Source organism: Artibeus jamaicensis, unplaced genomic scaffold (assembly GCF_021234435.1).
Source record: "Artibeus jamaicensis isolate MK-2021 breed Jamaican fruit bat unplaced genomic scaffold, CSHL_Jam_final contig_603, whole genome shotgun sequence".
Taxonomy (NCBI): Eukaryota; Metazoa; Chordata; class Mammalia; order Chiroptera; family Phyllostomidae; genus Artibeus; species Artibeus jamaicensis.
In genome coordinates this window covers 2707147-2734350 of record NW_026521904.1, presented here as the reverse complement: position 1 = coordinate 2734350, position 27204 = coordinate 2707147, and positions in this window count along the sequence as shown.

Sequence of the window (27204 nt, the reverse complement as noted above, 5' to 3'; positions counted from 1 at the left end):
TAACACCATAAGACATATACTAGGTATTTCCTAGGAAAACATCATAACAGGGGACAGGGTAAGTCAACGTGTGGATTCCTCATAACAGACGTGGCACAATATATACATTGTTTTATACGTTTTTAAAGAAACTCAACTCTTCTTGCTGCCTTGTACCTCCACTATAGCCTAACTGTATAGCTGAAATCAGTTTGAATAACCTGCCACAAGAAGAGAGAAAATATATAAGACTGACTCTTTAAACTCCAGTTCTCTTTTTAGAATTGCTAATAGTTTAAGATAACCCAACTCAATTCAACAAGTAATTGCTGACTGTCTATTGTTATTGTTTTTTCATAAACATTTATTTATTTATTTATTTTATAGTTTCACTATCATAATTTTTTTCATTTTTTATTTTATTGATTATGCCATTACATTTGTTCTATTTCCCCCTTCATTTCCCTCCACCCTGCACGCCCCTCCCCCACCATTCCTCCCATTTAGTTCATGAACAAGTGTCTCAAGGTCTTTAGATTCTTTATTTCCCCTACTATTCTTACCCTCCCCTTATCTATTTTCTATCTACTGTCTATGCTACTTATTTTCTGTACCTTCTCCCCCCTTCTCCTTCTCCCACTCCCCTGTTGCTAACCCTCCATGTGATCTTCATTTCTATGGTTCACTCCTGATCTAGCTGTCCTCTTAATTTGCTTTTGTTTTAGGTGTGGTTGTTGATAACTGTGAGTTTGCTGTCCTTTCACTGTTCATCTTTTTTTATCTTATTTTTCTTAGGTAAGTCCCTTTAACATTTCATATAATAAGGGCTTGGTGATGATGAACTCCTTGAATTTGATCTTATCTGAGAAGCCCTTCCATTCTAAATGAAAGCTTTGCTGGATAGAGCAATCTTGGTTATAGGTCTTTGGTGTTCATGACTTGGAATACCTTTTTCCAGCCCCTTCTTGCCTGTAAGGTCTCTTTTGAGAAATCCTCTGACAGTCTGATGGGAACTCCTTTGTAGGTGACTATCCCCTTAGCTCTTGCTGCTTCTTGGATTCTCTCCTTCATTTTAATCTTGGCTAATGTAATGATGTGTCTTAGTGTGTTTCTTCTTGGGTCCAACTTCTTTGGGACTCTCTGAGTTTCCTGAATTTCCTGGAAGTCTATTTCATTTGCCAGAATGGGGAAGTTCTCTTTTATTATTTGTTCAAATAAGGTTTCTACTCGTGACTGTTCCTCTTCCCCTTCTGGTACCCCTATAATTCAGATGTTGGAGCATTTAAAGATGTCCTGGAGGTTCCTAAGTTTCTCCTCATTTTTTTTGAATTCTTGTTTCTTCATATTTTTCTGTTTAGTCATTTTTTTCCTCTTTCTGGTCCACTCCCTTGATTTGAGTCCCAGTTTCCTTTCCAACACTATTGGTTTCCTGTGCATTTCCATTCATTTCAATTAGTTTAGCCTTCATATGTTCCTCTAATTTGTGACTAAAATCAGCCAGTTCTGTGAGCATCCTGGTCACCAGTGTTTTGAACTATGCATCTGAAAGTTTGGCTATTTCTTCATTGCTTAGATTTATTGGCTCTGGGGCCCTGAGTTGTTCTTGACCCATGTTTTGATCTGTTTGTGCCTGTTATATGAGGAGCAGAGCCTTAGTTGTTCACCAGGGTGGGGCCACCCAGGTCACTGGTTTGTGACGCTGTAATTGGGGGCAGGGTCAGAGAGGGAGCAATGGTGGTCCTCTCCACTCCCCCAGTCCACCTCATGGCTCCTCCCGCCTGTTTATCTGAGCGCAAATGTGCAAGCCCATTGCCCTGTGCCAGGGCCTGTGCGGTCTGTCTCAATGCACTCTCTTCACTGGTTTATCTGCACCCAAATGCGAGACCTCAGACAGCCAGCCTCACCGTGTCTTCCCGTAGCTACCCCTCACCTGGGATCTGTGGCCTCGGCTGCTTGCTCGCAGCCTCAGTCGGGGTTCATTTTTGCCCAACCTGGTCTGCTGCTGGCTTCACCCCTTTCACCAGTTTAGCAGAGCCGGTTGTTATTTTTGGACTCTGTATTGTTCGATTTTCTGTGATTTGTTTATGGTTATTATTGTTAAAACTTTTTTGTTTTTAGATTTGGTTGTGGGAGGAAGCAAAGTGTTTCCGCCTATGCCTCCATCTTGGCGGAAGTCCTCTATTGTTATTGTTTTGAAGATGTAGCAAAATCAAAGATAGCCCCAATCTTTAAAGAATCTTAAATCTCTAAATAAAAATAAGAATTATTTTAAAAAGAGCAATCTGAAGTACACAATGAACATAAGCTTACGTAGTTAATTCAATTTTATCTATGTATAAATGTGAAAACCCAGGCCTAGCAAGTTAAATGACTTCCTCAGGAAGGTAAACCTAGGTCAAAAAGAAAGAGAAAAAGTACACATTATAAACAGTGAATTATTTTATTTCACTGCCATGTTTCAAAATACACAGACAGTATATTTTCCCTGTAAGGTACAGTTTTGGTGTAATAGTTATTTGGCCACTAAAGAAAAATTAACATTTTGCAAAATATTTATACATGCTATGTGCTTTAGGAACATCTGTGCTGAATAAATAAATAAATGAATAAAATTAGTAAACTTGGGGAGTAAAAACATTTCTTAAATAACAGAACAAATAATTGCTATTTTAAACATTGAGTGGCATAAAATGTATTTTGATGCTTAACAATATTAGACAAAAGATTTGCATTTGCATTAATGTATACAATTTGTTTTACACATACAATAAATGTCTGTGGCTTTAAATTATAAAATGTTTCTGAACCTCACCTATCTGTACCCTTTCTTATTTATGCTAAAAATGGGAAGAGACAAAGAATATAATGTATGAAGGCAAATGGTAAAATGTTTCGAAATAAATTGGAGAGGACAGATAGTTTTCAGCTTTCTAAAACTATGTGTATGGCGCCCTGAAATGCATATCAGGCTAACTCATATTATTTTGTATTTTATCTTTAGTTTTGAGAATCTACCTCATTGCTTATAAGTGTGTTTGGGGATGAAAAAAAGAGGCTATCTTCCTAATTATGAAAGGAAAATAGATGAAAAATAACAGAAGGGCATTTTTCTTCAGTGACTATACAGTCAGTGAACAAGCAGGTTGTTTTGACAGATGAGTTAAAGGTCTGTCCATCACAGACGTGGGAGGTCCTCACTCCTCTAACTGCTGAAGGAAAAATGCTGAAAAACAGCCCAGGCATAGACTGATCAAGAGAAAGATAGACAAAACTGCTCATGAAAATAAGATCTAAGCTGGAGACTGCAGTTGATATAATAAATGATATGATATACAAATAAATATGTGCTTACATAACTCTACATTGATACCTCATTGGAGAATACTGATTCAGTCTGCTTGTTCTCATATAATACATGTATCTAGTTACAGACTTAGCCCGAGTGTCAAAATGATATCCAAGTCCTTGGGGTTGTTTGGATCCTCTCTCTCTCCATACCTTTAGCTAAAACCATATCCTACATGTTTTTCTGGATCACCCTCTCCCTACATCCTCTATGATTCATGTTCTACTTCCTCAATGTACTATTGAATAGAACTCCATAACTGTTTGATTTCAGGCAAATAATTGAATATCTTTTATTTGGTTTCCTCTTGCATAAAATGAATCTAGTAAAACACTTCTCTACTGGTTTGGAGAGGTTATCTTTATTTTTTTCCTCCTAGATTCATTGAGGTTTACTTAACAAATAAAATTGTAAGATACTTCAAGTGTACAATATGATGATTTCACATATATATAAGAGGGGGTCCCCCCAAATACAGAATTATCTTCTGGAGGATGGGTGCCAGGTAGTACAGGTTTCCCCTACGAAATGAATGTTCTAAGAACCCATCGGTATCAGGGTACCAGCTGGTGTTGTGAGAGGCTCTGTTTGGTGTCAGTACATTTTTTTGAAGACTCTCAGTGTGTCTGTCCATTTTATGGTGGGTTGTAAGCACACCTGTCTACACTGTGCTGAGTGTTCGGCAGTTGATGCCAAAAGACAACATGACCCTCATGCCCCACCCTCTCTACTCACCTGGTCTTGCCCTGAGTGGCTATTTGTTGTTTCCCCAAAATGGAAACAGTCCTCAAAGGGAAATGCTTTGCCAATGTGGAAGAGATGAAACAAAAAATGGCAGAAGCATTAAAAAACAGGGAAATTAATGAGTTCAAAACTGTTTTGAGCAGTGAGAAAAATATCTTAATAGCTGTATCACATGAAATGGAGAGTACTTTGAAGGTAGGTGACAGAAGTTTAAACGTGTAAGAATAAATGCACCATTTTAATAAATAAATTTCACATTTTCGGGGTCTTCCATTATATGTTATGAAAGGCTTCCCCCCATGGAGTTAAGTAACAAATCAACACCTCACGTATTTATCCTTGTATTTACATTCTATCATCTTAGCAAAATTTAGTTATATGATACAGTGTTACCAACCATAATCACCACATTATTCATTTCAGCCTCATAATTTATTCATCTGAAACTAGAAGTTTGTCCATTTTACCAATTTCTCCCTATTTCCCCACCCCCTAGCCCCAGGGAAACACTTTTCTACTCTTTGTTTCTACAGGTTTACATTCTTTTCAGATTCCTCATATATGGTACCATGTCATATTTGTCTTTTTTTGCCTAGCTTATTTCAATTACCATAATGGCCTCTAGTTTCATAAATGTTGTCACATTTATTGATCTATTCATCGATCAGCAAACACTTAGGTTGTTTCCGTCTTGGCTATTGTGAATAACGCTGTTATTGAACATGGTAGTACAAATACCTCACTGAGATAATGGATATATGCCCAGAGGTAGGAGTGCTGATTAATATGGTAGTTTCATATTTTTAAGTTCTTCAGAAATCTCCATATTGTCTCCCATAGTGACTGCACCAGTTTTTACTCCCACCAACCATGTAAAAGTGTTGTCCTTTTCCATATCCTTTCCAGTATTTGTTATGTCTTACCTTTGTTATAATAAGCATCATAACAGGTGTGTTTTTATACACCAGCAATATCAGAAAGAGAAATTTTAAAAGATGTCATTTATAATGGTACCAAAAAAACCCAAAATACTTATAAATAAATTTAACCAAAGAGGTAAAAGATGTGTATACTAAAAACTGTACAACATTCAGGAAAGAAACTGAACCAGACACAAATAAATGGAAAGGTATTCATGTTCATGAGTGGGAAAATAAAGATGGAGAGATTATATTTCTTGATTTCAAACTATATTACAAAGCTATAGTAATAAAAATATGATATTGGCATAAAAACAGACTCAAGGATCAACAGAACAAAGACAGCCATATATAAAGCCATACATATATGATCAACTAATTGATGACAAAGGAACCAAGAATATACAATGGTGAAAAAATAATGTCCTCAATAAATGATGCTTGGAAAAGCAGACAGCCACAATCCAAAAGAATGAAACTTGACCACTAGCATGTACCGTACACAAAAATCAACTCAAAATGGATTAAAGATTTAAGCATGAGATCTAAAGCTGTAAAACTGCTAGAAGAAAACATAGGTGGTAAACTTCTTGACATTGGTCTTGGCCATGATATTTTGGATGTTGTAACAAAAGCAAGATAAACAAGTGAAACTGTATCAAATTAAAAATCTCCTTATAGCAAAGGAAACCATCAACATGAAAAGCCAACCTATGGAGTGGGAGAAAATATTTGCAAGTTACATATTTGATAAGGGGCTACGATTCAAAATATACATGGAATTCAGACAACTCAAGAGCCAAAAAATAATAAATAAATAAATAAATAAATAAATAAATAAATAGCAAAGGGCCTGGATGTATTTTTTTAAAGAAGAAATTTAAATGGCCAAAAGATACTTGAAAAGATGCTCAGTCGCTAATCGTCAGGGAAATGCAAATCAAACCCACAATGAGATATTGCTTCACACCGGTTAGCATATCTGTTACCAAAAAGATAAGAGGGTATCTAAAAAAATCCAAATGTAAAATATTTGGACTACTGGAGAAGAGTAAAATATTGCATTATAAAAACATTTATTCTCTTTGTCGGTTATTTGGTGACAGGGAAGGATTATACTGAATCAGTAAGGCAGATAGTGTCAGGCTTGTTGAAAGTGTGTTCCTTGAAATGAAGAAGCAGAACAGTGTATGCAAGTAGTGGCTGGAGAAGAAGGGAGTCTACAAGGTTGTACTTGGGTTAAGTCTAGAGTTTGCGCTACTGACCATAAGCTGTGCTACTGACCATAAACTTAGCCAAATGAGTAAATTGGTAATACAGTAAAAACACCCTAACTTTTATTTTATGTATAATGTCCCAAAACCAGAGATGTGCCATGACTTACCCAGATGCTCAGAGCTACACAACTATTCACGACAGAGTCCTTATTGCTAAAGGAATACACAAGGGAGTGAAGTGACTAGATTCCTCAAAAATATTCAAACACAGTAGAGTGCTGGTCAGGCCTTATTCCTGTTGCCTTTGTGGGAAACCCAGTTAAAATTTATTTAATATTATCTTCTAAAAAATGACCTTGTTCTTATAAATGGACGGTCTTAAAGGTGATTTGATTGTCAAACACAACCAGATCCAGTGCTTAAACTAATATCCTTGAAATATCTGGGTTTATTCTTAGGCACATTTTACCTATCACTTGGGCTCAAGACTTATGTTACATCATAGGTAACAAAAGTTATAAAACTATGTTTTTACCCAGATAGTTTAGGTTTGATTCTCTGTAATGACTCTCACTAGTGGGTTTGGATTATGTGGCCAGGTCATTGGAATACCCTGATTGGCTTAGCCGAATTCAGTGCCTATTTCAGGAGCCAGGGAGTGAAGGTATGTCACAATGAATATGTAAGCTGAGAAAGGAAGCTTGAAATTGCCAGCGATCTGCTTGTCCCCTGTTAGTAGCAAAATTGATGACTCTCTAGCCCCAACCACTGCCAGCATCTCAAAGTTCAGGGCAATTTTCATCTTAAAGAAAGGAAAAAAAATATTTGACTAGATATTGGCACGTTTCTACCTTACTCAAAAATATCTTCTTTATATTCCCTCAGGAGGTCAACTCCAAATGAATAATTAACCCTAAAAAAGAAGAATTAATTGTAATTATTTAAATATAAGTTTAAAAACTTAGATGTAACAGATATTGTTAGCTGCGTTTTCTGAGTTGGTCTTTAGCAACCCTTAGAACATGTATCCCAGGGTCATACACACAGTAGATAATGTATATAAATTTGATGGAGTTATTTTCTTGAGCCACATGTCTGTTGGGGTTGGTTAGAGGAACAGTTATGTGTCTTTATGTACAAGAAAAAAAAAGAGAAAAACAAAGCTGTTTTCTCCTCAAATACTTAAGAAATAAAAATAAGTTCTAAAGAGTGAGAAAGTTTATATCACCTTGAGTAGTATATTTAACATCATTGTCATGACTAATTAATAATTTACAATCAATTTCATTGGTTATAATAATATCTTAAAATGTTAAAATATGCAGTAGAATATAACAATTAACTAGAAAGGCATGAATAAACTGATATCATTCACAGTAGGGATAATTATTGTTCCAGTAGATTTATTTTATTTGTTGTTTGTATATCTGTGTTTGTACTAGGCTTCACTGCAAAATACTTCATTTTATTTGTAAAAAGTTTGAAAAACGTTGCCCCCAGAGTGATGGTATGTTTGCTTTGTCAGTGTTCATGGTTTATGTTGTCAGCTGGTAGCAGAATCAAAGGGCAACATTGACACTTAACATATAACCATATTTGGCAGATGAAGACCTTGGAGATCATCTGCTATGCATGAATCCAGCTTAGGCGGGTTTTCAATTTGTCCATAATGCGTTCATTGGTTTGCATCCTTTGGTATGGATGGATTTGTGTGACTTCTTGTCAAATCAGTGTTTATTGACAAAAATCTATTTTGTTGTTTTGTACCCGAAATCTATATTGGCACCATTCCCTTTGGATATTTGGCTAGTCAGTGGCAACCAGGGATGCCAGCTAGAGTTTTTACTGCTTTTATGGTGCCAGCTGCTTTCTTGGCTTAGGTTTCTTTTGTTCAGATTGTAAATGAGGGCAAGACACCCAAATCCACCTCAGTGTGTTCAGTGGGAAATGACAGGAGTCCAATAGCTTAAGGCTAAGCAGCAGGAGTTTTCATGAATGACGGGTCAGATATAGTGGTGTCTGTAAATGTGGAACTATGCTAATGGATGTACTGAGGAAGTATGCACATGAGTGTGTATGTGTATGTGTATGTGTATGTCTGCTTATTTCTGTTTTTGTGTGTTTGGGATAGATTTCTTTGTGATTGGAAAGTCCCTATTTTTAACTAAATGAGATGATTAATTTTAAGTGCATAGAAAGGTAGTCAAAATGTAGAGAAAACACTTTCTTCATTGATAGGATTATAAATAAGAGATATTTTTTCAAGCCTTTACAATCTGGTACTCCATTGCAATATTATCTGTAATTACATTTTATTTTATTTTATTTCCTTCTATTCCTAATATATACATTTTCATACAAGGAAGAAAACAGGGAAAAATGAATTTTAAATCCTTCTAATGATATTGTTTGTCTGCGGCTCTTACAAAATTGGGAAGATGGGAAGACTGAAGATTATGCCCAGAACAAACAGTTTAAATCATCCGTGTGTTTAGTAATTTGGGCTTTCAGATGATCAAATGATAAGTAATAGAGATAGAGAAACCACACAGGATGGCCCTCAGACTTGCTGCGATACAGGAAGGTTTGGGGCCAGGTCTAAGGGATGGCCCCAGAGAAAGGGAAGAGCTACAATGCACCAGAGTGAAAGGCCAAGGAAAGGCTACTCCTCTGGAATGACCAGCTTTCATCGGGAAAGGTCAGTGATCCAGATCTGCTTACTAGGATGCACTGAAAAGGAAGTGGGTTCAGTTTGAGGGGCCATTACGTGAGGCCGTATGAGGCCAAACTTTTCAATGAAATGGATTAAATCTCTTAGGGGGAAAAGGGAAAGAGAGGGGAAAAAAAAACAGAAAGAGAGAAGAAGACTATAATGGTAGTAAGTAAATAAGGCCAGTGACTCTTTTTGGGCTAGTAACGATGTAACAATTTTTGCTAGTGTTGCAATTTTGTTTCGTATACATGTGAATAGCTCTAAATAGCTCTAAATGTATTCTTCCATAACAATAAATTGTGGAAATATGAGAAACGATGCATCATTTCTGTAAGGTATGCTATGGTTAAGAGATAAAAGGCATAATGTATAAGCTTATGTCCTGATTTTCAAACCACATTTCTTCTGTCAAGGACTAAAATCTTTACCCCAAAGTAAGCACTTCCACATTGATTTATTTTTCAAGGCCCAATTATCTTGGCTCTTGCTTATTTTGGCTACCCAGGTAGTCTTTGCAAGAAATGGGCTGAAAGGTTAATGGAGTGCAATGAGGCATCCATGCACTCATAGTTCTAAGGGCAGATACAAGGTGATAAGGCACAAGCAGCCAGACTCCTCCCAATTTGCCACCACCTTCCAAACCCTATCATCTTAAAACCTTCACTGTCAATTTTGTAAAAAGTTCTTACAATCGAGTTTGTCTCCTGACTCTGACCCTAAAACAGGTTAAAAAAAGAATTCTTGATTGCCCAGAAAAAAAATCACTATATACAATAATCTTCTGGGTACTTTTTTTTCCTTGTCCATATCTAACAAAGGGACTTCCTCTAAAAAAAATTGATTCCACCAAAAACAAGAAGAGATGACACACCCTGAGCTCCACCCAATGCTCAAATCAGATGAGAACTTTTTTTTTAAGAAATACCACAATAATTGCTTTTCTGCTGCCTTGCATGAAATCATGAGACACAGAACATTTGCCAAATAGTTCTAAGCCTCTTAACGTGATCAACTACATGTGAGTAATGAAAAGGGATTCGGGAGGATTCTTTCAGTGTTGAGATCACAAATCTAAAGAAAACTAAGTAATAAGCCTGATCCCTTTAAAGAAAACATTTCTAAGAAAGTTGGTGAAGAATAACAGCCGGAATACTTCTCACTTAAATATTTAGGGAAATATACTTTCATGAGCACAGAAACTTATGTAAAAACATGAGCAGTATAATATTTAGACAGTAAGTAGGACAAAGATACTTGTGACACTTTTTCCCCTAGCAAATGTCCAGTTTAGGTCACATATAAATCAAATGAACCTTTCAAAAAATCTCAAAATCAATGGTTAGGACAAGAATCTATATACAAAGTGGAAGCAAAGAGAAAGAAGACTCAGCAGTCACATTACTTAACCTGGATGTGGGCTTTGGTGTTTTAAAAAAAGAATTGTTGGCATTATTTAAGGGTGCACTGCCCTTCTAATTTATTTACAAGCCAAAATCAAAACAATGTTGGAGATTATCTATATGTAGCGGGCATATGTATATATTATAAACACACACTCACTTTCTGTCTCAGGGTCTAAGGACATAGCGAAAGTGAACCTAACTACTAGGTCACTGTTAACCCTTCACCTTCCCTCAATATTTTCTACATTTAGTAAGAAAAAGAGACAGGGCTCATGTCATCACAAGGCCCACATATTATATTCTAGACCTCCAAGGCTCCTGGTTACAAGCTTTGAAACATGTGAGAGCCCCGTGTATTATTACCTAGAGGGTAAAACTCTGGCTATACTGCTCTATTAAGGCAAGGAAGCCTGCAGCTGTTTCCAGGGAACCTTCTAGGCTCACATAAGACAAGAGGTCTGGATAACCTATCCAGGGCATTTAAAGATCCAGAACAGCATGGGGGTCTCCGTTCTCTAGAATATTCCACTCTCCTACTTGTTTATTTGCAGAATAGCTAGGACTAAGGATCTCTGATTTATCCTCATTATGGATCATTAATAGAGAGAAAATCTCTGCCAATATAAAAGGAAACAGTTGTCTTATAAGCATTGAATCAACACATTGCAATGCTTTTTTTCAGGTAGTTTGAGGACTTTCTAATAATTTCACGAGTCAAAGCAGAGCTTGTTAGCTATAAAGATCCTAGAAAGAAAAAAAACTGGGAGATGTGAGTGCATTTTGCCTTTTGTGAGGGTGAATTTAATATTAATGGAGACAAAGAAGTTTTTAGTTCAGGAAACAGTGCCATTGAGTTTGTCTAAGAAGAAACAGAACCACCAGGGTTATATAAATATACATACATCCTAGTGATACAGCATTTGTAAGAGGGAATTTCCTCCAGCGAGGGGATGTGAGTAATGTAACATAAGAAAATGACTGGACAAGCAATTCAGAATATGTTTTTAAAAATACTTCCCTGGAAACTGTGTTTAAAGCTACCACAATCTCCTGGAAGAAAAACTGAATTTGGAGGTGATATTGGCATGTTTAAATATTTCTAACCATAAAATCATTCAGGTCAGGTGCCTGATTTCCTTCTTCTTCCTGATAAGAAGAACTATAAAAATATTTTATTTTATCTGAGTGTTAGCAGAGATACAGAATGAGATCTGCCTGGATTCAGGCCCAAATGATCTCTAATTTACACAATAAATTTATATCATTGTCCTCGACTTGCATGTAGAGATGATTACTTCATGTTAAATATTAACATTTTCCTAGTTTTTTTCTTTTTTCAGAAAACTGGCACCGTATTACATACAAGCACTTTTGTAATCTACTATCCTCTTTGAGTGGAGGGTGATTGTGTAATTAAACCTGGCCTGAAATCAACCACATGAGAGTTGAATGACTACCAAGTCCAACTGGGGAGGATTTACCGTCTGAATGTTACTTTCCTAAGACTAAACCAGGTTAGATTTCCAAGTTTCAGAATGTTGCTCAATGAAAGAAATATGTTGCCCATGAGAGAAAAATAAATCAAATGGTGGTGTAATCTATAATCAAAGGCACTAATGGTCACAAAGCATTCAGAACAAAGGTTTGCTAAGCTAGCAGAGGCATGGAAAATGTTTAATACATAATCCATTCTAAATAAAAGGACTTTATTACCTAAAAGAAAAGGAATGTTTGTGGCTTGGGGTATTTTTTGGTTGTTGTTATTTTTATTGATAGTTTTGTTTTAGTACTAAGACTAGCATGAATAGATTAACTCCTTTTATAAAGGGAAAGACTTTGAACATTCTCGAGAGTTAGAATAACATCCAATATGCTATTTTTAACTTTCATTTCACAACCTAAAATATATTTTTAAGAACTTTAAATTATCTTTTTTAAATTTATCTTTATTTAGTTCTGTTGCAAATTTTTGCCTCCTGGGGTACTCTTACAGGAAGAAACAGAAGCTCATCTCTGCCTGTTTGGTAGGTGGAATGGTTCCTACATAAAACATCTGATCAACAGCACCAGTGTTGGAAAGGAAAACAGTGTCAATATATGATTATCCTATACTTTATACTGCAGGAAAAAAGTGTCTGCATGGAGGAAGGAAAAAAGAATGTTTTATATGCTCTTTTATTCACAGGTAGAAGGAGACAAATGATATTTATATGAAAGCAGATACCCTTGTTTTCATTCCATGGCAAAAGCCTTATTCGTTACTCAGTCCTGAAACATTAAAAAAAAAAGTATGCACGCACATGTGGCCTGCATACCAGCATGTGAGTGGGTGGCGAACAGTAAATCTGTGGTATTAGCAGCACACAGAAGAAAACGACTAGCAAGCAGATGAAGGAAGCATTTAAGAAAGGGACAGATACATCACTGATTTTTGACCAAGACAATACGTGTCAGTTGTTAAAGTTTGTTCTCCCAGCAACAGAAATAATTAAGTTACTTTAGAAGCAAAGCAACAATATTTTAATATAAACATTTTAATATTATAATCCAAGCAAACCATACTATACTTTCTACAATAATACTTCCACCACAGTAATGGATTTACTCCTTCAGCCTGCAAGTCTTGCTCCAGCTCACATGCTCTGCCATGGCCAATAGAGCCTCACATTCCTGAGGGTAAGGTGTGCTTCATTATTTTTAGCTAAAATTTTGCCACTTCCAAGTGCGATTGATTTTAAAATAATAACTAATTGAAATGCTCAGAGAATCAAGGGAGTCTTAAGTATGTGAATTACTGATGTTACCCATGAAACCCTTTTTCTTTCAATTCTTTAAAATTCTCCCAAGAGTATCTTTCACTTCCCAATTAGGTAGCGGTTTTTGTTCTAGTCTGTGGCTGTCTCTAGCCAACATAATACCATGAATCAACTGAGACTACTTTTTCTATAAAGATGAATGGTGATAATGACTTGAGTTTTAGTATTTCATTCAACTTTCAGAATGGTCCGTAAGTGTGATTCCCTGTGAAGGAAATAGAACCCTTCTCTGACCAATTTGCACCTTGACCATGATGTGCCATTATCTTGAGCATCAGTGTGCTGTGGTGGTAGAGAGCACAGGAGGGGTTATTGAATGTGTATTGACCCTGTGCTCTTTCAAATAGAGACTTATCCATAGTAAACGAGAGGACACTTTGGTGTTAGAAACACAATTTTCCAAAGTAGAACTAATATAAAATATGGGAACACCAACAATAATTTGAGAAAACTGAAGTCATGGTGTGAAATGTGTTTTTACAATATAAAGTGAAGATTTCAAATGTGACCACTATAGGAGCACGAGTGGAAGGAGTTGGGGAAAATCTTAACTTTGGTAGATTTTTCTTTATCTAATATAAGTAAAAACCCAAGTCTGTGTCCAGAGACCCCTTTACAGGTGTTTGACCAACTGTCTGTGAGGCCTGCTGAGAATGCTAGCAAGATCCTGGTGCTCATACCAAAACACTTTCTGTGCTGTACAAAGACTGTTTTATAAAAAAAATGAGTATTATAAGAAATAAACATGGCCCTGGCTGGTGTGGCTCAGTCCACTGAGCCACACCAAAGAGTCACTGGTTCAATTCTCAGTCAGGGCACATGCCTGGGTTGCAGGCCAGGTCCCCACTAGGGGGCACTTGAGAGGCAACCACACATTAATGTTTCTCTCCTTCTCTCCCTCCCTTCTCATCTCTCTAAATACAAATGAATAAAGTTTAAAAAAGAAGAAATGAACATGGTAGATAAGATAGTAGAAAAGTCATTGTCTTAAGACTCAAGAGTTCACAGCCTAATTGTGGTTCCCTTTGTAAGTTGCTTTATGGTCTTGAAAAATTTCATTCCACCTTTTGAAATTTCAGTATCATTGACTAGAAAGAAGAGTTCATATCTAAGATCATATTTTAAGTTAATATTTCTACATATCTAGGGTTCACTCCTTAAATGGTCATTATAAACCCCTAACAATATTAGCCTGTGCTCTTGGCCATTGCCTCTTCTACCAAGCGGATTGCCATCAAGTAGGAGGATGCCTTGATTAATTAATTGATCAAGGGTTCTGACACAGTGGTTTCCAGGTATCAGGGATTTAATGTTCTCTGCTATCTCAGGCTCATACTGGAAGATGCCCTCCATATGATCTTGAGGGATGCTTTAAAGTGAGAAGAAATAAACTGTAAATGAAGGGTAAAGATATTAGATGAGGAAAACAGATATCAGGCTGTGCAGTTCATATAGGGATGACTCACAACAATAAAACCAGGCATTGGAATGAAAGCAGATAACCATGATGGTGACCACAGCTCAGTGGATTAAATCTAGGCACTGAAGTAAAGCAGAAAGGAGCCCAGCAGTTGCCTCAAATCACAACAAAGAAACTGAAAAAAGATATGATGGACCACTAGTAACTTATTACTGATTAGGTACTAAGATGACCTTGTCCGAGATCTTAGGTTTTTGTATATTTTCTGTTAACATTTAAGGTTTGACTTACATGCTCAAGTCTTTTCTGCCAGTAAGTGAAGTAAGTATTTGAGGTTGAAAACAGTGTGTGCAGGGATAATCAGGGGCTCATGAGTTTTACTAGATGGCCTCAGCTTTATTTTAAGACCAAACAGAAAAGAATGAAGAAACAAGAATTTAAAAAAATGAGGAGAGGCTTAGGAACCTCCAGGACATCTTTAAATGCTCCAACATTTGAATTATAGGGGTGCCAGAAGGGGAAGAGGAACAGCCATGAGTGGAAAACTTATTTGAACAAATAATAAAGGAGAACTCCCCCAATCTAGCAAAGGAATTAGACTTCTAGGAAATCCAGGAAGCTCAGAGAGTCCCAAAGAGGTTAGACCCAAGAAGGAACACACCAAGGCACACCATCATTACATTAGCCAAGATTAAAATGAAGGACAGAATCCTAGAAGCAGCAAGAGATAAGGGGACAGTCACCTACAAAGGAGTTCCCATCAGACTGTCAAAGGATTTCTCAAAAGAGACCTTACAGGCAAGTCATGAAATCCAAAGACCTACAACCAAGATCGCTCTATCTAGCAAAGCTTTCATTTAAAATAGGACAGTTAAAGTGCTTCTCAGATAAGATCAAATTCAAGGAGTTCATCATCACCAAGCCCTTATTATAAGAAATGTTAAAGGGACTTATCTAAGAAAAAGAAGATAAAAAAGATGAACAGTGAAAGGACAGCAAACTCACAGTTATTAACAACCACACCTAAAACAAAAGCAAATTAAGAGGACAGCTAGATCAGGAGTGAACCATAGAAATGAAGATCACGTGGAGGGTTAGCAACAGGGGAGTGGGAGAAGGAGAAGGGGGGAGAAGGTACAGAAAATAAGTAGCATAGACAGTAGATAAAAAATAGATAGGGGGGAGGGTAAGAATAGTAGGGGAAATATAAAATCTAAAGAACTTCGGACACTTGTTCATAAACTAAAGGGGGGGAATTGTGGGGGTGGGGGTGCAGAGTGGAGGGGAATGAAGGGGGAAAACAGAACAAATGTAATGGCATAATCAATAAAATAAAAAATATATATTAAAAAAAAAGAAGAGAGGGCCTTAAAGTTAGGAAAGGTGGTAACTTATGCACCTACAACCACACCAAAGATTTTTTCCTAAAAATACATCAAAATCCTTCATTTGCAATAATTTATTTGACTATCCAATCATTCTTTAGGGTAAAGCTTTTTAAAAAAATGTGGATATACATGAGATGAACAGCACATACCATGGACACCTGAGTGTGAGTGATTTGGTTGGATAGGCCTCCAGGGAGAAAGACAGCATGAGAGCACTTGATATTTGGGGGAGGGTAATAGAAGGAAAAAAACAGAAATGGGGTCCCAGGGAATATGTTTCCAAAGACAAAACTATTCTCACTTCATACTTTTCCCACTAAGCATTAAAATAGTCAAGAATGATTTGGACTTTCTAAAGTGAAAAAAATGAACACCTAGAGACTTCAGATTTAATCCGATTCCTTACTATATACATAGCCTGCCTGTGTGGCCTTAAACTCAAGAGGGCCTAATAGTTCTTTTTACTAGTCTAGAAGGAAACTAAAACATAGCCTTCCCTTGGTCTAAGTCCTTCATGCTGGAGCAATTCTCTGGGATCCTTGGAAGCAAGGTGCTGTGCAAACCATGAGGGTGTGGTGTGGACTTGGAGCGTTGGGGTGGAGAGCCTGTGCGGTCTTGGATGAAGGCTTGGTTTCTCCATGTGCATTCAATTTATGTTTTGTTTTGTTTTGTTTTTTTAATTTCTGGAACCCACTCAGGAGGCTGATAGTGCACGTTATATGTCTGGAAAAGCACATGCATGAACCAAATAAATAAAAAGCTGCCTTCTGCCATAGAAGTGTGCTGCTTCCTCAGATATGAATCACTGCCAGGCAGACTTGTGCAGATAGCCACTGTGCCCCTCCTTCCTGGTTTGATTCATCATCTCCCTCAGATGTGCTGGCAAAGGGGCGTGTGGGAGAGTGTGAAGGAAGGGGATAAAAGAACATTTCACCATCGGGAAGGGCTTTTGTTATGCTGAAAACTCTCCCAGCAGAAGAGGGACAAGCTGATCCTTCTTCACATCAGCCTCATTGGGATAGTTTGAGATTGCCCTTTTATTTCCTTAGTATTTTGCTGAACTAAATAACCTTCCAAGCCTGGCTGGAGATTGTTATCTACACCTGCAGATATTTACTCAACTGTCATGTGCAATTGCTTATGTGATTTTTAAAAAATGCCCCATGTTTTTGCTATGATAGTCAAAGACCTTATATGTACAACCCATGGACATGAACTAAGGTGGCAGAATGCTGGTGGAGGCGGTGCAGAGCAGAGTGGAGTAAAGGGGAGGAAAAATATGGGGTAACTGTAATAGTGTAATCAATAAAATATATATTTTTAGAAAAGTATACCCAATAATAAAAATTTAAAAAGCAGAATGCCACCTAAAGTTAGCAGTTATCATAAAGAAAGAAAAACTTTTAAGAATGACATCATATAATTAAATGTACAATTGGATATATTATGTGATATACCCAATAACACAGATATCGGATATAACATATGCAGATATATTTAAAAACATGCTTTCTACTAAAAGATATCTTGAAAAGTGTGAGTCATATTACTAATATTTATAGGAAGGTAAATATAATTTGAAATATAGAGAAGTGAGAAAAGATAAGTATTTTAAGGCCTATTCTTCTTTTTTTAGGTTCATATTACTTTAATTTGCAATTTTCACTCTTCTTGTGAAAGGCCTCAGGCAGAAAGTACACAAAAAGTCCCTCTTCTACCAAATTTAGAAAAATGAGATACAAATTTTTTTTAAAAAGAGGGAGGGGAGTTGATAATGCTAATAGAGAAGAGAGCAATGTGTGGTCCACTAAATAGATTTTGATCAAATAGTGGTAATGCTACAAATAAGGTGATTGCTTTTCTTTCTTGTATAGAAAAAGCTTCAATGTATTAAGAAGTGACATGTTGAAAATGGCTACATTACAAAGAAATCATAAATAACTAAGCAAAATTAAGAGTTATACTAGGGATGTCTCTGACTTCAGGGAGACATTCCAGTTGAGTAGCTTTAGATTTCTGAAAACCTGGCCTGCTTTGGATCACCGCTGTAGTTCAATTAAATTTTCACATAGTCACACTTTTAGGAAAGTGTTCTCCCTTATATTTTCTAACCCCAAATCACATGCCTCATCCTGAAAGCCAATTTCTCTCTATTCAATAGCAATGGAGAACTCTAACGGAATTAAATTATTTTCAGTTTTTCTCAAAAATCTGTTTCTCAGACAATCCGAATCAGAATCACCTTGGGTGCTTATGAATGCCCAACCTAGAGTTCTTGTTTCAGAGCTTCTGGGATTTCCCTCAAGAATCTACAGTTTTGTCAGGCTCCATAAGGCAGTTTTATGCACAGCCAAGTTTGAGAACGGCAAAGCCAGCCATAAGATATTTCCAGAGGATGTCTCTAACTGTATGCACTTAGAATCTTAGTCTCGTAACTATAGTAATTAAATCTAAGGTAGATAAATCCCCTTGTTAAGACTATTTTCTTGTTGGAAAGCAACCTTGATGAACCTGCCTTTGGTGAGTAAAAGGAGACTGACAGAGGAAATACCATTGTATTTTTAGACCAGAAAATAAGCCATCTGAGCAAGAAGAGGCCACAAGGAAAAGTACATTTTTAGTACTTATCACTCACATGTATAGTTGATTATAGGGAGCTTATACCCTAAAATTAGGGAACCACAGTTTTGTAAAGGGCCAGATAGTACATATGTTAGGCTTTCTGGGCCAATCAGTCATGGCCACAATCATTCAGTTCTGTGAAAACAGCCATGAAGATATGCAAACATATAGGTGTAGCTGGGTTTTAGTAAAACATTGGTTATTGATGCTAGAATCTGAATTTCATAGAATTGTATTTGTAATGAAATTGCTTTTGATTCTTTAAAATCTTTTAAAAATGTAAAATTTATTCTTAGCTCTAGGGACTGTACCTAAACAAACAGTGAGCAAGATTTAGCCCAAGGGCCATAATTTGCCAGTCCCTGAAATAGTTTTCAACATTCACAATTGCTTGGAAGGCATATTTAAATGGGGATTACTGCCCCCTCCCACAGGATTTCTGATACACGAGGTCTGAGGCAGGGCAGAAGGTTTGCATTTGTAAAAAACTCCTAGGTGGACGCCATTCATTCTAAGTGCTGGGTTTAGATGGTAGTTCCAAACATGCCCCTTGTTTTACCAATCTGAAAAATATTTTATTTTTTAAATTAAGTCCCATGTTTGGAAAGATCAAAGATAACTTAAATCAAATATTACTTAAGAGAGTGTTTTTGCTCTGGAGTTGCCGAGAAGCTAGTTTAGACTTATCAACAGCCGAGGTGACTATGTGAAAGATTTCTTGGCAAAAGAAACCTGGGAGGAGAAGAAAATAAGAGAGAAACAGGGTGGAGAGTTTTAGTTAGCATTACATAAAGAACAGGTTCAGCTGATTCACGCTGACCTTAAAATAATCTAATAGGGGCTGAAACTGTTCCATGTGAATCATTTTTTTCTGAATTCCAAACTATTATTGTTATTTTTATTATTGAGGAAACAAAAATTATGATGTGACAAAGTAATTGGTTGACAATTCAAAGCAACTACAAAAAAGTAAGAGGCCAGGCCTCTGTTTTCAGTTTATTTGCTTCACCGTGCAGGATGGAGGACCAGGAGCTTCGCTTCCAGGAACTTCAGTCTGCATCCAGAGGTCAAGGGATGAAGGTGAGAAAGTGAAAAGATGTCTCTCTATTCCCTTTGTAGAGGAAAGAGGAGGTTCTATGGGAGTAACCTCCAGGGTGACTTGGTCATAAATTCCTAACCTGGTATTCATAACTGACCACAAGCAGTCATGACCCTGTCCTATCACTTCCTTAGTAAAAGGTTTTAAGTCAGTCCTGTTCATTGTTCTTATGTTTCTAGGTTAACACACACACCTATGAAATAAGCACCCTCAAGAGAGCACGGAATCTTTCAATCTGCACCTTGCTTCCTTCCACCATAAAGCAATCTCTCTTACATTATGGCCTTAATCTCAAATACATAAAAGTAGCTACAAAACGGTTATTCTCTGGAGCATTTGAGATTTTGCTCCCAGGCATATGCGGTCAGTTGGACTCAGATAAACTCATAAGAATTCCCTACATGTTTGGATGTTTCTTAAGTTGACACTTTTTTCAGGGTTCTATCTCCATTTATCACCTGACTTCCTTTGGGACCTAGCCCTGCCAAGTCGTCTTTCTCTGTCTGCCTGCCTCTCTGCTCCAATCTATTTTTCTCTCTGCCTCTCTCCCTGTCTACAGCAGCTCAAATCTTCTCTTTCCACAGATTTCTGCCTTTTAAGTTTCAAACACACAGTCCTGAAATTGAACCATTTACCCCAAAAGTTCTCTCACTGGGTTCACATGCTAATTCAACGATCTCTTTCATTAAAAGCCAGCATTTACAACTGTGGAAAGAAATCAATGCCTTCTACATAAGACAAGCAAGGGTTATTTGTTGTGAGCAAAGGAGTCAGGCACCGTTACCTGTTTTTTGACAGAGGCCCAAAGGCAGGCAGAGGAGAGGAAAAGCTTTTTAGGAGGAAAAACTGAAGGCTTCAGGTATACCCTGATTGGCAGCCCAGGAGGCTGTTGGCATGTAAGTGGTTAACTGATGTAGGGCATCCTATGTGATTGGTTAGTGGTCAATTTTTACTTTATCTTATTGGTTGTAAGTTGGAAGTGGGGACAAAAAATAGGGAGACTGTCCATTATTAATCAAGTCCTGGCCATTTTGGGCCTATTGCTACTGAACTTATTGTTTAGCATTTTGGACTGTCAATGGTGATAGCAGTCAGGCTTACCACAAGTCCGATGTATCCATCTGGCTTCCTGGGCTGTTTATTCTGGACAAAGTGGTTAGCTTCTTGGAGACCACTGTCTCCAATATATATGCAAAGTAAGTAGTTTACACAATGACCTCAACTCCTTTACCTCTCCTTCTGCTTTTAGGTTTCCAAATCTGATTTCTATATAAGATATGCTAATTAAACACTTCTCAAGTGTGTTCATCAACATTCTGGCCTCAGAAGACTATCCTAAATTGAATAAAGAGTTCAGTGGCAAACTAGTCAAGGCAAGACAACTCTAAATCCACTTTACCCTCTTCACTGTGTGCTCCAGAATCTATATAAGCATAGTCAAAGTTCTGAGAAGGAATTTAGGGAGGAAACTCTTAATCAATTTCTCATAAATAATTGATCAAGGAGCCCCATCCTTGCCTTATACACTTGAAGTAACATCAATTTACAGTTGTATTCAATATAGATATTAATTTCACAGTGCTTATCATCCAGCTACATTTGTAGTTAATACTTTTTAGGAAATGCTACTCCAGGAAAATTGTCAGTCACCATCACTCCCCACCTGTCAAATCCACAGGTCGTTTCTTACAGCATTTTTCCTTCACCTTTGTGGTGCATGACACAGCTGGCAAACCCTCTTGCATTGTCACCTGAAACCTGTACAATTTTACTAACAATGTCAACTCAATAAATTCAATTAAACAAACAAACAAATAAACAAACAAACCTCTTGCAGTGCTATCCTTCCCTGACTCCTGGTAAGTACTGTGTGTTTTTACCAATCACTGGTTCCTTCATTGAATTCTTCCTTACACTTCCCAGAAAAACTACTGCAAACTAAGCTCTCTACATTGTCTTATCTTCCTATTTCCTATATGAGTTGTCTTTAAGGGGACTCGATGTCCCTCCTTTCTCTCCTTTTATTTTATTTCTTTCTATTAAGAGGGCTTAGGCTAAAGTCCAAAGACAGGGATTAACCTACCTTCTCTAGGAGTGGAATTTTCAAAAGGTCAGAAAGCTAAGATTATGGGAATCACTTTTCTCTTCAATGCCTTTAAAATGGTAAGACCTTAGGGGTAGCTTTCATAGCTCTCTTTATCCCACTCTTATTTTGGATCCTTAGATCAGCTCTACATTCGGGATTATGGCTAAATACTCTAATAATTGTTACCTCTGCCTCCTTTTCCTGTAGCATGAAAACAGTTTTCCTTGGCATTATAATAAAACTATAAGTTCCAATTTGGAAGTCTAAGAACTGGACTAATTAGATTCTCTGGGTTTAATTAGTTCTGTTAGCTAATAAAGGTATATATTTGGTGCGTGTAAGGGAGCTAGGAAAAAAACAAGAAGAAAGCTAAGCAAGAGTTAGCTTAGGTAAAGTAAAAATTAGGTAAAAGTTAACTTAAATAAAAGTGTTTTATGGATTCCAGTTTACCTTCTCTATATTAGGTCCAGATTGTAAGTTTCTATTACTAAGAATATGTCATTTTATCTTCTTTACCAGTTATCCCCATATATACCTTGCAGACCTTATGGAAAAGAGGAGTGAACTAAACTAGGGTGTGCATGTTACTGAGTCCCTAGCCTAATCATATCAGCACCCTGTTTTACCATCATACCCGATATTTATATCATGGTCTCAATTCTAACACTGCCTTCAACTGTCACTGTACTCCTCAAGTTCATCTAATCAGACTTACTTATACTAAAAACATCACCTTTTCCCTCAAATCAACATCACCCTTTCATGTTAATATATTTGAAACTGGAAAAGTTGGCATTTGTGCTGCTTGTCATTACCAGAATCAATAAGTAGAGACAAGGATTGAACTTTTATGGGCCCTTTATTCAGATGCCAGTGATCTGAGAAGATGGTGGGTTAGGTATCCTAAAAAAAATGTTTAAATTCCATCTCAAGCTAACCTTTTTATAAGGAGAAGAAAGGGTAGGTAATGGGTTTGAGAAAAAAAGAAAGGTTAATGGGATAAGAGTTGCGGTCCAGCAGTGATATTCCCAGTACTTCTTTACCTGTTGATCAAAAATTCTTGATCCGTCTTCCCACCTTGGAACATAATGACTCAGATCCCATCTGAGCCCATCCCTGGCAGACCCCTTGGGGAACTAAGGTTAAATTGCATGTTGACCTCCTGGAGTCAGGTAGGTTCTTGGAATAACAACTTTATACAGGCATTATTCACACAAGCCTATCAAGTAGAGCTAAAGCTAAATCCTTTACTCCTGATTTCACCTATTATATTTACCTACCTATTTTTATCAATGATAATATTTCCTACCCAAGGGCTTTCAATCTCCATATTAACTTGTCTCCTTTGTCTTATTCCACATCCCTCTCCTGTATCTATCAATGACCCTCATTAAGATAGCTAACAAAGTAGGTGAATTCTTTAATACAATTACTAACATCCATTCTTCACTCTCCATGTGAACTGTTCTCAGGCAGGTCCAGACCTCACACTTGAATTTGTATCATTAGAAAAGCCTCATAGCAAGCTCCTTGCTTCCAGTTGGCACATGTGGAGATAAATAACTTCACACTGGAACTCCTCTCTCGTGCCCAAGTGCAATATCATAAATCATTCATGAGTTTCTCTATCAGTCATGATTGTCATAGATGTGATCAATAAAGAGGCTTTTTTTTACGTATCTATAAACAATTGAATCTAAAAACTAGTAAACAAACATGCAGAACCTAATCATAGATAGAGAGATTGTTTCAATGGTCACCAGATGGGAGGGGGTTTGGGAAATGGGTAAAAAAAGATGAAGAGATTAAAGTAGTACATATAGGTAGTTACTGAATAGTAATGGGGATGTGAGGTACAGCATAGGGAATAGACAAGCCAGAGAATCAATGTTCATGACCCAAGGACATGGACAATGGTGTGGGAATTTCCTGAGGGAGTGGGGGATGCAGGGCGGGGGGGCAAAAGGGGAAACGTTGGGACAACTGTAATAGCATAAACAATAAAATATAATTTAAAAAATAAAACAGCATAAAGAGTATTTTTTATGTATTTTCCAAATAGGCAACCAGGACAGATACAGTGAGCCACAAAACCTGAAAAGTTTGAAGCCCTTAGCCACAAAACTTGCAGAATGTGCAAGGCAGATCTCACAGAGTTGATAAGAGCAAATTGAGAAGATCTGGGTAGGACTCACAGTGTTCACTACCAAAGACTGTTTCCCCCCAGTATTACAGGCGAGGTAACTGAGACTTAGAAAAGTCAATAATTCTTTTATGGTCACTAAGTAAGTGTTGTTTCTCCTTGAGGGCAAGAATTTCTCTGTTGAGTGTGCTTCTCTAACTCCAGCTTCAGAAAAATTCTAACTATTCAAAAATATTTGATGAATGACTCCATAAATGATACACCTTTCCTCATCATAAGATTAGCTTAGTCTTTATGGACCTAACTGCTTTCAATCTTGATTTTCATCAAAGCTGAAATCTTGTCAATTCCATTAAGATGTTCTTGACCATTCTGGCCTTCTGGGAGTTCTTATTCTGTCAAATGTTCACTGCAGCAGTCAGTATATACTATCTTATAATATTGTTTTTAGTTTTTACATGTCTGTGTTTTGTCTCACTCAAATGTGGCACTCTTGAGACAAGATTTTACTTTCTTGGTTATGGCATAACCTTCAAATACCTTTAATGAAAATACATTTACACACCAGAGACTGTACTAGCCTCTGGGTGCAGAGTAGCCAGTAAAATAGATTGCATCTTCATGAAGCTTACAGGCCAGTGAAAGAAAATGACATTAAACCAGCAGGTGAATAAATAAAAATCAATTATACACTGTGATCAGTGCCCTGAATACAATGAAACAGGATGATGTCAGAGATAGTAACAATTTTGCACTGAGTTGTCAGAAAAATCCTCAGAAGAGGTGACATTTAACTTTAACAAAGATAAAAGACGCTAGCCAAAGGAGAGCTTTCCAGGCAGAGGAAATGTCCTGGGCAAAGGTCCTGAGGTGGAAATGAGCTTAACACATTTGAGTAAGTGAACAAAGGCCAGTGACTGAAGTAACTGTTCAGTAACTGTTCAGGTTGGAGGGTGAGAGATGAGGAGCTCACTGAACTTTCTGGCACTAAAACCTATGAATGGTATCATTATTTTCTCTCCTTTATTTTTTATATTCTACCTTTTTGCTTTTATAAAGATGTTTTAATAAATAGAATTTTGGCTTTTATCCTACATTTTCAGGTACCCCTTTAGATGTCTTAAGCTTTGGGACAAAGGAAGTTAAATTGGAAATCATGGTGGCACAAACTTTTAAATTAACCTCACTTTCCTTGTTGTTTGAAAAAAAGTTAAAATATGGATGAGAAATTATGAAAGAACAGTCATAGTCAAACAATTGCTGATTTTATATAATATGTCTCAAATTCTTTTTGCAAATAAATAGGGATATAAATTTTTTAAAAATTAACTTGTATGGATTAAAGCCACAAATTAGATTAGTTTACACATTCAAAGCAGGATGCCAGAGCTCATTTCTTCTCAGGTTTAGCTTAAAAGTTATGATCTAGATAACTTGTTTTATTTAGATTGGAACATCAAAAATTATTTCCATACACATGTGATATTAGAATGATGCCCTATGATATTAGAAATATGACAATACATAGTCAAAACTTGTGTAATTTTTAAATTTAAACTAATGGTAGAAAACAGAAATGTTATGTGTTTCTGAACATTTATTTTCACAATAGCATGCTCTAATGATGGTGATTGTACTGGTTAAGTTAAACCTTGCAGAAAAAATATTCCTACGAAGATGGACACTGAGCTCCCTCCTGCAGCCTCCCTACTCCATCAAGTTAGACTGTAAGCATCATCACGTCCTATGAAATAAAAATGAATGGAATCAAATAGGTTCCAGGAATCATAAAACAATGAGAAGAAAAGTGCTTTTAGACAAATAATAAAGTTCTGTTCTATTCCAAAAATGAAAATGATTTTAGATGATTTCTTTAAAATAATCAGGAAAAGTCCCTGACTGGTGTGGTTCAGTTTGATTCCTGGTCAGGGCACATGCCTGGGTTGAGGGACAGGTCTCCAGTAAGGAGCATACAGGAGGCAACAAATCTACTCTGGCTGTTATAGTTCAGTGGATTGAGCACGGGCCTGTGAACCAAACAACCACAGTTCGATTCCCAGTCAAGGCACATGCCTGGATTGTGAGCCAGTTCCCAGCAGGTGATGCATGAGAGACAACCATACACTGATATTTCTGTCCCTCTCTCCTTCCCTTCCCTTCTAAAGTTAAATAAATAACATTCTTTTTTTAAAAAGAGGCAACCTATCCATGTTTCTCTTGCACACTGATGTTTCTTACCCTCTCTCCCTCCCTTCCTCTCTCTCTAAAAATGAATAAATGGATAAATAAATAAATAAATAAATAAAGTCTTTTAAAAAAACAGAAAAAATATTGACACTCTTTTTTTTAAAAAATTTTTATTGATTATGCTGTTACAGTTGTTCTATCCCCCCTTTCATTCCCCTCCACCCTACCCCCCCATCCCCACCATTACCCCTCCTTTAGTTTATGACCATGTGTCTCAAGTCCTTTAGATTCTGTATTTCCCATGCTATTCTTGCCCCCCCATCTATTTTCTATCTACTGTCTATGCTACTTATTTTCTGTACCTTCTCCCCCCTTCTCCTCCTCCCACTCCCCTGTTGCTAACCCTCCTTGAGATCTTCATTTCTATGGTTCACTCCAGATCTAGCTGTCCTTTTAGTTTGCTTTCGTTTTAGGTGTGGTTGTTGATAACTGTGAGTTTGTTGTCCTTTCACTGTTCATGTTTCTTTAACTTCTTTTTCTTAGATAAGTCCCTTTAACATTTCATATAATAAGGGCTTGGTGATGATGAACTCCTTGAATTTGGTCTTATCTGAGAAGCACTTTATCTGCCCTTCCATTCTAAATGAAAGCTTTGCTGGATAGAGCAATCTTGGATGTAGGTCTTTGGTTTTCATGACTTGGAATACTTCTTTCCAGCCCCTTCCTGCCTGTAAGGTCTCTTTTAAGAAATCCGCTGACAGTCTGATGGGAACTCCTCTGTAGATGACTATCCCCTTATCTCTTGCTGCTTCTAGGATTCTCTCCTTCATTTTAATATTGGCTAATGTAATGATGATGTGCCTTGGTGTGTTCCTTCTTAGGTCCAACTTCTTTGGGACTCTCTGTGCTTCCTGGATTTCCTGGAATTCTATTTTCTTTGCCAGCATGGGGAAGTTCTCTTTTATTATTTGTTCAAATAAGTTTTCCACTCATGACTGTTCCTCTTCCCCTTCTGGTACCCCTATAATTTGTATGTTGGAGCGTTTAAAGATGTCCTGGAGGTTCATAAGCCTCTTCTCATTTTTGAAAATTCTTGTTTCTTCATATTTTTCTGTTTGGTC